Raw genomic sequence first — 11438 nt, forward strand, 5'->3', positions numbered from 1 at the left:
GTAAATAATCCTTCAAGGATGAACATCTAACTATCAGCTTTCTGACCTTTAAGAGAAACATGTCCCTTTTTTAATTATTCAGCCAAACAGGGCTGACACCTGTGCAGAGGTGCTCATTGTGTTTCGGTGTTTCCCCTATTTTTAATATTTCAGGCTTCATCTACAAGCTTTTAAAATTATTTATTCATTAGTCACAAGTAGGCTTACATTAACACTGCAATGAAACCACTGTGAAAATCCCCTGCGCCTGTTCGGGTACACAGAGGGAGAATTTAGCATGGCCAATACACCTAACCAGCACGTCCTTTGGACAGTAGGAGGAAACCAGAGCACCTGGAGGAAACTCATGCAGAAACGGGGAGAACGTTCAAACTCCACACAGACTGTGACCCAAGCCGGGAATCGAACCGGGTCCCTTTTGTCCAGAGAAATGCAGAAGTCACTTGACCCTGCTTATTTTGTCTTAGCAGCTATTTTCTTACCCTGGCTGTGCAAGCTGTGGCACAATTGGCAGCATTCACACAACAGAAGGTCATGGATTCAGTCCCTTCCCAGACACTTAGCAGATAATCCAGGCTGACACTCCAGTTCAGTAAAAAGTGATGGGATACTTCGACTAATTTAAACCATTTAAGATATTCCAACAGAGACGATTTTCTGAATTCTAGGTCAGAGTGGTTTGTCATCGCTGATAAGGACAGTAGTTGACCTAACAGAATTACTGAACCTTCTGTTGAAATAAAAGCCATTATTAAATTGCTCTGTGTCTACAATGCAGAGAGGTGATATGAATTGTACTGGCATTCATTATTCACTGTGTCAATTTGTCACTATTTTTACACAGGGTAAAATGTTAGCTGATGTTTCATGTAGAGAATGACAAAATTAGTCCCACAATTATGGGTAGGCATTCACCACAATTGAAAGTCCCTAGGCTGAATTTTACCAGCTTCGTTGGCGACAGGCGTGGGGGGGGGGGGGCTGTAAAAATGGCGTGTAACGACCATTTTGCCAGCGGTGGGAAAAGTGGCTGGTGATCAGTTGAACTTTTTTAAAAATTCATTTGTGGGATATGGGCGCCGCTGGTTGGCCAGCATTTATTGCCCATCCATATGTGCCCCTGGAGGGCAGTTAAGAGTCAACCACGTTGCTATGGCTCTGGAGTCACATGTAGGCCAGACCAGGTAAGGACGGCAGATTTCCTTCCCTAAAGGACATTAGTGAACCAGATTAGATTTTCCGACAACCGACAATGGTTCCATGGCCATCAATAGATTCTTAATTCCAGATTTATTTTTGTTGAATTCAAATTCCACCATTTGCCATGGCAGGATTCGAACCCGGGTCCCCGGAACATTAGCTGAGTTTCTGGATTAATAGTCTAGCAGAGGTAGAGGTATTATTGCTAGACTATTATCGAGCGATAATACCACTGGGCCATCGCCTCCCCATAATTGGCTCCTTAAGTGGCCAATGAAGTGCCTCTTCCTTCTTCTTTATGCATTTTGCTCACACTGGGAGGTCCTGCTACCCTGGGGGAAGACCAAATTCTGTTGGCTTCCTGCTGGGCTTGGGGGTATGGAGTGGGTGCAGGGCCTCCTTCTTTTGGAAACTCATTGGCACCCTCCGCAAATATGGCTGCCTCATCAGCAACGTCACTGCCTGTCCTCAGTGTCATGTTCAATTGTTCTATGTTTGACAATTGATTACTATTGATGCTCACTGTGCTTGATTGGTTAAGGCTGGGTGTGAACTCAGGGAAAAGTAAATAAACAAACCGAAGAAAGCATGCAATAGACATTTTAAAGCATAGTAATTAAAATCTGTTACAGAAACTAATGTCAACTCGCACTCCTCTAAGATATGAAATGTATAACACTCAGAGACACCCACGCTCCTCACTGAGGCTTGCTTGACTGGCCGTTGCATCCCACAACATCACTTACCTGTCTTTGATAGTTCCCACTCATTGAGATGCCCATTCCCTTCAGCTGCAGCCTCAGCAATGGCTGTTCCTTGTCATCACACCACTGAGGCTGCTGAGCTGCTGGCCCTCTCATTGGGCTGCCACCTATTAGGTGCCAGTCCACCTGGCTTAATAGGGTGGCAGTCCCAGCAAGTGAGGCAGCTGCCCTTGCTGGTTGGGCAGCCATTGTTGCTGTGGGGGCCAAAGAGTTCCCAAAAAAAGAAGGCCCTGCCTCCCCTCCACACCTCCGAGTCTGGCAGGAAGCCAAAACATTCCAATGTGGGCGAAATGCAGGCAGAGGCGGGAAGAGGCACTTAATTGGGTTCTGCCACGTGTCAAAGCGGGATTGTGCCGCCCACCCTCTCACCTCCAGCAATGGAGTTCCTGCAACCTCTGCAGCATTCCACCCCAAGTTTCAACCCTTCCCATAAAGGGTCAGTAAGGTTAGCTCATTCACTGGTCGGAGCAGGGATTAATTGGATTTAATGTTAGCAGGAAGTGCTGGAAATACTCAAAAGGTCATGAACCTGAAACACCGGAATTCGACTGCCCTCCCCATCACGGAATCGGAGCGGGCAAGGGGCGGACAATGGAAATGTCCTTTGGCCTCTGGCGGGATTTTCAGGTCTCGGGTTGAGCGAAGCATATTTCTCTCTCCACTTACGCTGCCAGATCTGCAGAGCATTTCCAACATTTCAGATTTCCATCTGCAGTGTTTCCCTTTGCATTGGATTTAATGCCTGACTTACGAAGTGCAATCTTAACATCTTAAACCTGTACTAACCTTCTGGCCACAACAGTATGCGTTGCAAACTGAGCGAGCAGGGTTCTTTCTATGAAACCAATTCCTACAGACTTGTGTTTGGAACAAATTGCATCAACAATGTTCCTCAAATCTCGTTAACAATCAAAGCATGAAACAATCATTTATTGTGCTGATGAAACTTTAAAATGACATAAACATGTTGCTTTAGTGAAATTCAAGCTGATAATAACATGTAGGGCAGAATTTTCCAGCCATTCGTGCCGGCAGGATTTTCTGGTCCCGCTGCAGTGAACAGAGATTTGGCTGAGCGCCTCACTTGCAGTTGTGGTGGGGACATGAACGGCCGGAAAATTCCAGCCATCGGCATATTGGCCGAACTTTTACCGCCCTGCCCGTCATGGGAATCGGAGCGGGCGAGGGGTGGAGCATGGGAAGGTCCGTTGACCTCAGGCGGAATTTTAACAGTTTCAGGACAAGTAAAATCCCATCCATTATCAACGCAACTTTACTTTACTTTTGGGGAGAAGGCAGAAGAACGGCACAAGTAAATTGCTCATTCAGTGCACACACAATGGGCCGAATGGCCTCTTTCTGTGCTGTAACAATTCTGTGATGCAGTAATACAGCAACATTACCTGCAACCACTTGTATTATACTTCAATGCCAAGATGAAAATACAATCAAATAGAATAACTTGTCTCTAATGGTTGCCTATCCATTAAAGTTGCTATTTCAACCAGCGCGCTTCTCTCATTTAAATTCATGCATAAATTTAATTTATATGCCAGAGTTTTAATCTGTTTACCCCACCCCCTGCAGTTAATTACTTTAATTAATCTCTTTTTTTCTCTACACAGCTATAAAATTATACATGAAAAGTCATAAGTTCAGTAATAAATAAACCTTATTAGCTTACCCTTTTCCATTCAGTTTGATAGATTTGATTTTGTTGTATGTCAGCTTGGTCACATTATGTTTTTGTTTTCTTGACTGTAAACTCCTAAAGCCAATGGGCCGGCATTTTCGTTCCGTCTCTGCCACACTAGATCATGCAGAACAAAATGAGGTTGGAAGACATTAGTCCATTCTATATTACATTGGAGTGCATTAATAAATTTTATGGAAATACTCTTATAGATTTAAGGAACTGGTGCCTACATCGCTCCCAAGTGGACATTCTTTACTCATGCGCTCAGGCAATGAGCACCAGTGAGATATTTGACTATGAGAGGCATCAGGGCTGTCATCCATCCACACCCAACGCCCAACCACCTGCCCTTTCCCAAGAGAATTGCAGAGTAGGAATTCTTCCCCCCCTTTCCCACAACACTTCTACTTTCTCAGGAGGCCAAGGAAATTTGGCATGTCCGCTACGACACTCATCAATTTTTACAGATGCACCATAAAAAGCATCCTTTTCTGATGTATCACAGTTTGGTATGTCTCCTGCTCTGTCCAAGATCGCAAGAAACTACAAAAAGTTGTGAACGAAGCCCAATCTATCATACAAACGAGCCTCCCATCCATTGACTCCGACTACACTTCCCGCTGCCTCAGAAAAGCAGCCAGCATAATCAAGGACCCATGCAACCCAGACATACTCTCTTCCACCTTCTTCCGTCAGGAAAAAAATACAGAAGTCTGAGAACATGTACTAACTGACTCTGGAACAGCTTCTTGCTGTCAGTAACTTGGGGCACCATGGTGGCACAGTGGTTAGCACTGCTGCCTCACAGCGTCAAGGACCCAGGTTCAATTCCAGCTTTGGGTGACTGTCTGTGTGGAGTTCGTATATTCGCCCCGTGTCTGCGTGGGTTTCGTTTGGGTGTCCGTTTTCCTCCCACAATCCAAAAATGTGCAGGTTAGGTGGATTGGCTATGCTAAATTTCCCCCTAATGCCAGGGGGATTAGCGGGGTAAATATGTGGGGTTACAGGGTTAGGGCCTGGGTGGGATTGTTTTCGGTGCACGCTTGATGGGCCGAATGGTTTCCTTCTGCATTGTAAGGATTCTATGAGTCTTCCCTGCTGCCATCAGACTTTTGAATGGACCTACCATATGTTAAGTTGATCTTTCTCTACACCCTAGCTGTGACTGTAACATTATATTCTGCACCCTCTCCTCTCCTTCTCCCCTACGTACTCTCTGAATATTATGTTTTGTCTGCATAGGCACAAGAAATAATACTTTTCACTATATTCCAATACATATTACAATAATAAATCAAATCAAATCAAATCAAATCAAAAAGCCTTCCCATGCAAGCACAAGAGATGCAACCTCTGCCCTTTTGCCATCCCTTCCCATTAGCCAAAGGCCCCAAACATTATTTCCAGGTGGAACAGCAGTCCAGCCTCCAGTAGCTGGTGAGGGATAAAAGGCATGAATTAAAAAAGCAGGTTAATTGTTGGTGAGTTTTAAGAATTTATCCCTCTGAGTGGAAGCAATAGTTTAAACCAGTGCTGGGGAGATAAAGTATTACATGAAATTTATCTAAATAAACTATTAAATATAATTACCGAGCACAGTTTTGTGATATTTCTGAACTTGAAACCTAATGAGTTAAATCAAGATGGCAGGATAGGTGATGTATTGCAGATGTAGAATGTGGGAGCTGGTGGACACCAATGTACACCATGGAAATCACATCTGAAGTAAGCCCCAGGAAATTTGACTCAGAATGGATGAATTGGAGTCTGGACTTTGGATGCTGGGTTGCATCAGGGAGAAGAATGTTACCTGGGCATTTTGTGCAGTAGACATTAACAACCCCCTCAGGCATCCAGAAAGGTAGCAATGGAGGAGCCTCCACCCTTGCAATTGCCCCACACATTCGAGGTTCTTGTAGCTTGTGTGAACAAGAGCAGAGACTGTAGGGTAGCTGAGCAAATTGATCATGGCACATGGTACAGTGAGCCAGTCAAATGGGGGAACTAAAATGAAATGAAGTTGTAGTAGGGGACAGTATAGTTAGAGGGATAGATACTGTTCGCTGCAGCTGAGAGTATGAGTGATAAAGGCTGTGTTGTCTGCCCAGTGACTCTTTCTACACTTCCCACTGTCTCGGCAAAGCAGCCAGCATAATTAAGGACCCCACGCACCCCAGACATTCTTTCTTCCACCTCCCTCCTTCGGGAAAAAGATACAAAAGTCTGAGGTCACCTACCAACCTACTCGAGAACAGCTTCTTCCCTGCTGCTGTCAGACTTTTGAATGGACTTACCTTGCATTAAGTTGATCTTTCTCTACGCCCTAGCTATGACTGTAACACTACATTCTGCACTCTCTCCTTTCCTTCTCTATGACCGGTATGCTGTCTGTATGGTGCGCAAGAAACAATACTTTTCACTGTATGTTAATATATGTGACAATAATAAATCAAATCAAATCAAATCATTGCCAGGATTAGGAACATCTCTGAGCTCTGACAAAGGGTCAACCTGAGTCGAAACGTTGGCTCTATTCTCTCTCCACAGATGCTGTCTGACCTGCTGAGATTTTCCAGTATTTTCTGTTTTTGTTTCAGATTCCAGCATCCGCAGTAATTTGTTTTCTTTTCGGAACATCTCCTCAGGAATGTAGAGTAACTTGGAATGAGAGGGGCTGGATACATGGATGCACATGGGTACCAATGACATAGGTGCAACTAAGTAAGTGGTTCTGGTGAAGAAGTATGAGCAGTTTGAGGCTAAAGTAAGAAGGAGAATCAGACAGATTCTGAATTACAACCTGAGCCATGGGAAAATTGGCAAAGGGAAAATAAAACAAGAAAGTTGAATGCATCAGGGCTAAAGAGATCAAGGGATAATTGGGGGGAAGGGAGGATCAGGATATTGATTTCGATGATCAGCCATGATCATATTGAATAGCAGAGCAGGCTTGAAGGGCCGAATGGCCTACTCCTGCTTTTCTATGGCTCAAAGCTTGGTGTGGAAGAAATGGGTTTCAATTTGTGGGGCACTAATGAAAGAGGAAGATGTGTCCCAGAAGTCGTATAACTAGGCCTGCAGCGAGAGTTTTAAACTAATTAGTGGGAGGGTTGCATGAGGGAAGATTTGGAAATTTAAAGAGAAAGGAAAGGGAAAAGTGCAGGGTGTTTTTTTAGGTAATGATAACCAGAGTGTGACAAGAAAGGATAGACCATACAAAGATACAAGTGTGCCAGCAAATATGGTCAGAGTAAGGGAAAATATCTTTAAACTAACAAAGGGGGATGAGGGTTAGTGAGAAAGGAGATTTAGAAATCCAAAAACTAAAGTCGAGGCAATAGAAAAATATGCTAATGTCAGTGAAAACAAGCTGAGTGGGAGAGGCAGGGATAGAGAGTTTAACAGCAATAGTGCACTGAGGTCCATTCAGGAGGAAAAAAAACTGAAGTCACTTAATCAGAATATGTGGAGCATCCACAATAAGATAGATGAATAGGTGGCACAAATAGAGATAAATGTTTAAATATAATTACCATTTCAGCATCATGGTTGCAAGGTGACCAAGGTTGGGAAATAAATATTCCAGGATAGTTGTAGAAAAGCAGCCCCCCTTCCATCCCATCACAGATCTTCCCTTTAGTTTTTCCCTCATGCTCTTCCTCACCAGTACGCACTGCCCCAATAAACCCCCCCCCCCCCCCAACCCCACATTACCCTGACTTGGTATCTGCTAATAAACTGTTTTCTTTAAATCTTAAATCTTTAAAGCAGAAACAAAGCGGCACGGTGGCACAGTGGTTAGCACTGCTGCCTCACAGTGACACGGTGACACAGTGGTTAGCACTGCTCTCTCACAGTGACACGGTGGCACAGTGGTTAGCACTGCTCTCTCACAGTGACACGGTGGCACAGTGGTTAGCACTGCTCTCTCACAGTGACACGGTGGCACAGTGGTTAGCACTGCTCTCTCACAGTGACACGGTGGCACAGTGGTTAGCACTGCTGCCTCACAGTGACACGGTGGCACAGTGGTTAGCACTGCTCTCTCACAGTGACACGGTGGCACAGTGGTTAGCACTGCTCTCTCACAGTGACACGGTGGCACAGTGGTTAGCACTGCTCTCTCACAGTGACACGGTGGCACAGTGGTTAGCACTGCTGCCTCACAGTGCCAAGAATTTGGGTTCGATTCCCGGCTGTCACTGTCTGTGTGGAGGTTGCACATTCTCCCCGTGTCTGTGTGGGTTTCCTCCGGGTGCTCCGGTTTCCTCTCACAGTCTGAAAGACGTGCTGGTTAGGTGCATTGGCCATGCTAAATTCTCCCTCAGTGTACCCGAACAGGCGCCAGAGTGTGGCAACTAGGGGATTTTCACAGTATCTTCATTGCAGTGTTAATGTAAGCCCACTTGTGACAAATAAATAAATTTTAACTTTAAAAAAGCACCGCAGATACTGAAAATTTGAAACAGACAATGCGAGAAATACTCAGAAGGTCAGGCAGCTTCTGTGGAGAGAGCAACAGAAATAACTTTTCAGGAATCACACAGAATCACAGAATACTACAGTGCAGAAGAGGCCCTTTGGCCCATCGAGCCTACGCTGATGCATGAAAGGTCCTGACCTGCCCATCTAATCGCACTTGCCAGCACTTGGCCCATAGCCTTGAATGTTATGGCGTGCCAAGTACTCATCCAGGTAATTTTTAAGGATGTGAGGCATCCCGCCTCTACAAACCCTCCCAGGCAGCGCATTCCAGACCGTCACCACCCTCTGAGTAAAGAAGATTTTCCTCAAACCGCCCCCCCAAACCTCCCACCCCTCACTTTTAACTTGTGTCCCCTCGTAACTGACCCTTCAACTAAGGGGAACAGCTGCTCCCTATCCACCCTGTCCATGCCCCTCAGAATCTTGAGCACCTCAATCAGATCGCCCCTCAGTCTTCTCTGCTCCAGAGAAAACAAGCCAACCTGCCCAACCTCTCTTCATAACTTGAGTGTTCCATCCCAGGCAACATGCTGGTGAATCTCCTCTGCATCCCTTCCAGTGCGTTCACGTCCTTCCTATAATGTGGCGACCAGAACTGCACTCAGTGCTCCAGCTGTGGCCACACCGAAGTTCTATACAACTCCATCATGACCTCTCTGCTTTTGTAATCTATACCCTGATTGATAACGGCGAGTGTGCCATATGCCTCTTTCATCACCCTATTAACCTGCCTTTCCACCTTCAGAGGTTTATGAACAAACACACCAAGGTCCCTTTGTTCTTCAGAACTTCCCAGTGTCAGACCTTTCATACTATTCTTCCTTGTCAAATTATTCCTTCCAAACTGAATCACCTCACACTTTTCAGGGTTAAATTCCATCTGAATAGGACAACGACCTATCAAAAGAACTGGAAGAAGTTAGAGGTTTAACAGTTATTAAGCATGTTGTTCCATCTGGTCCCTGGGCGAGGTCCCCTAGTTTGTTAACTTCCCCAACAGGACCCCAATTTTGGAGGAGGAATGAGCTGGCTCCCCTTTTATTTTCAACTCTCCCCTTGGTTGACTACTACTTTCCCAGGAGACTAAGGAAATTTGGCGTGTCCGCTATAACTCTCACCAACTTCTACAGATGCACCATAGAAAGCATTCTTTCTGGTTGTATCACAGCTTGGTGTGGCTCCTGCTCTGTTCAAGACCGCAAGAAACTACAAAGGGTCGTGAATGAAGTCCAGTCCATCACTCAAACCAGCTTCCCATCCATTGACTCTGTCTACACTTCCCACTGCCTTGGAAAAGCAGGGCAGCATGGTGGCACAGTGGTTAGCACCACTGCCTCACAGCGCCAGGGACCCGGGTTCGATTCCTGACTTGGGTCACTGTCTGTGCAGAGTTTGCACATTCTCCCCATATTTGCATGGATTTCCTCTGGGTGCTCCGGTTTCCTTCCACAGTCCAAAAGCCATGCTCATTATGTGCATTGGCCATGCTAAATTCTCCCTCAGTGTACCCAAACAGGTGCTGGAGTGTGGCGACCAAGGGACTTTCACAGTAACATCATTGCAGTGTTAATGTAAGCCTACTTGTGACACTAATAAATAAACTTTAAATATTAAGGACCCCATGCATCCCGGACATACTCTCTTCCACATTCTTCCGTTGGGAAAAGGATACAAAAGTCTAAGGACACGTACCATTCTACTCAAGAACAGCTTCTTCCCTGCTGCTGTCAGACTTTTGAATGGACCTACCTCACATTAAGTTGATCTTTCTCTACAGCCTAGCTATAACCGAAACACTACATTCTGCACTCCTTTCCTTCTCTATGAACGGTATGCTTTGGCTGTATAACGTGCAAGAAACAATACTTTTCACTGTATACTAATACTAGTGACAATAATAAATCAAATCAAATCAAAAACAAGGTTGATTTAAAAGTGATCCCATTCCCTCCATGGATACCCAATCCCAGTTCAAATGTATTTACTTTTCAGAAGGAGCCAATTTAACCAGGCTTTCTTTAATCAAAGAAAGAATAAGTTTATTACTTACTAAAATCCCTCCGAAAATACTAAAATAAAAACACCGATCAGAAATGAGAAGTTAAAAGTCCAAATAAAAAGTTAAAAAAAACACATCAGTCTTTGACTTGTCCATGAGCGTACTTGACAGTATTATATAGCCGTTAAGTTGGGTGATTCCAGAAGACAGTTTGACAGTTTAGCAGTTAGCTTGGAGACACCGGATTCCGCAGGGTGGCTAAAGTACTGTCCTATTTCCTTTCAATGGTGTCTTCTGCTGAGCTTTCTTCCAGCGATAGAAAGATTCTTTTTGTCTGCTCATCATTTTGCAGGGGCGACTGGCTGTTGTCTCTTCTTGTTCCTGTGTCACACACTGACACCCCAGCATCAGTACATATAGATCAGATCTGTAGCTAGCTTTTCATCCCTTTCCTTGTATATTCCTGAAAGGCAACAAAAAAAAAAATCATTTATTTTGCCCCAGAGTTAATTTTCTTTGAATTCAGACCATTCTCACAATTTGATCTATAAATCAGAAGGAAATGAGTTTTTGGATGTCTGCTGAGATGTGACAATTGTCTCTGCACCCACAGGAGATTAAAGTTCAGTCTTTTGCATCGCTCCTATTTCCACTTTCAAATCCTTGTTTGAAGAAGTCCCCAACACCTTTGAGGTGTGACATTCCATGCTCTCTCTCGGGAGAGGTCACTCAAATATCCAAAAAGGAATTTTCCAGAAAGTGGTGACTTTACAATCTCAACCATCTTTGGCTCAGTGTTGTTGCTTGTATTAGATTTAAAAACACGTGCCTCTCTTAAAAATAGTTCAATATGCCCAAGTAAGAAGCACCATCATGACAAAGGACAGAGGTGGGGAAATGGGTGAGCAAGGGGTTTGAGTTTGGAGGAAGGTGTGTGATCAGATGAAAGGCAGGAGAGGTTAACAGATGAAAGAGATGATAGTGCAAGGCAAAGGGAAGTGGTAACTGTGAGGTAAAGAAACAAAAGGGAATCACAGAATGTTCACAGCATAGAAGGAGACCACAGATTTCATAGAATCCCAACAGTGCAGAAGGAGGCCATTGGGCCCATCGAGTCTGCACCAACCACAATCCCACCCACGCCCTATCCCCGTAACCCCACATATTTACCCTGCTAATCCCCCTGACACTAAGGGGCAATTTATCATGGCCAGTCCACCTAACCTGCACATCTTTGGACTGTGGGAGGAAACTGGAGCACCCGGAGGAAATCCACGCAGACACAGGGAGAATG

The sequence above is a fragment of the Mustelus asterias genome, chromosome 9 (assembly GCF_964213995.1).
Source record: "Mustelus asterias chromosome 9, sMusAst1.hap1.1, whole genome shotgun sequence".
Taxonomy (NCBI): Eukaryota; Metazoa; Chordata; class Chondrichthyes; order Carcharhiniformes; family Triakidae; genus Mustelus; species Mustelus asterias.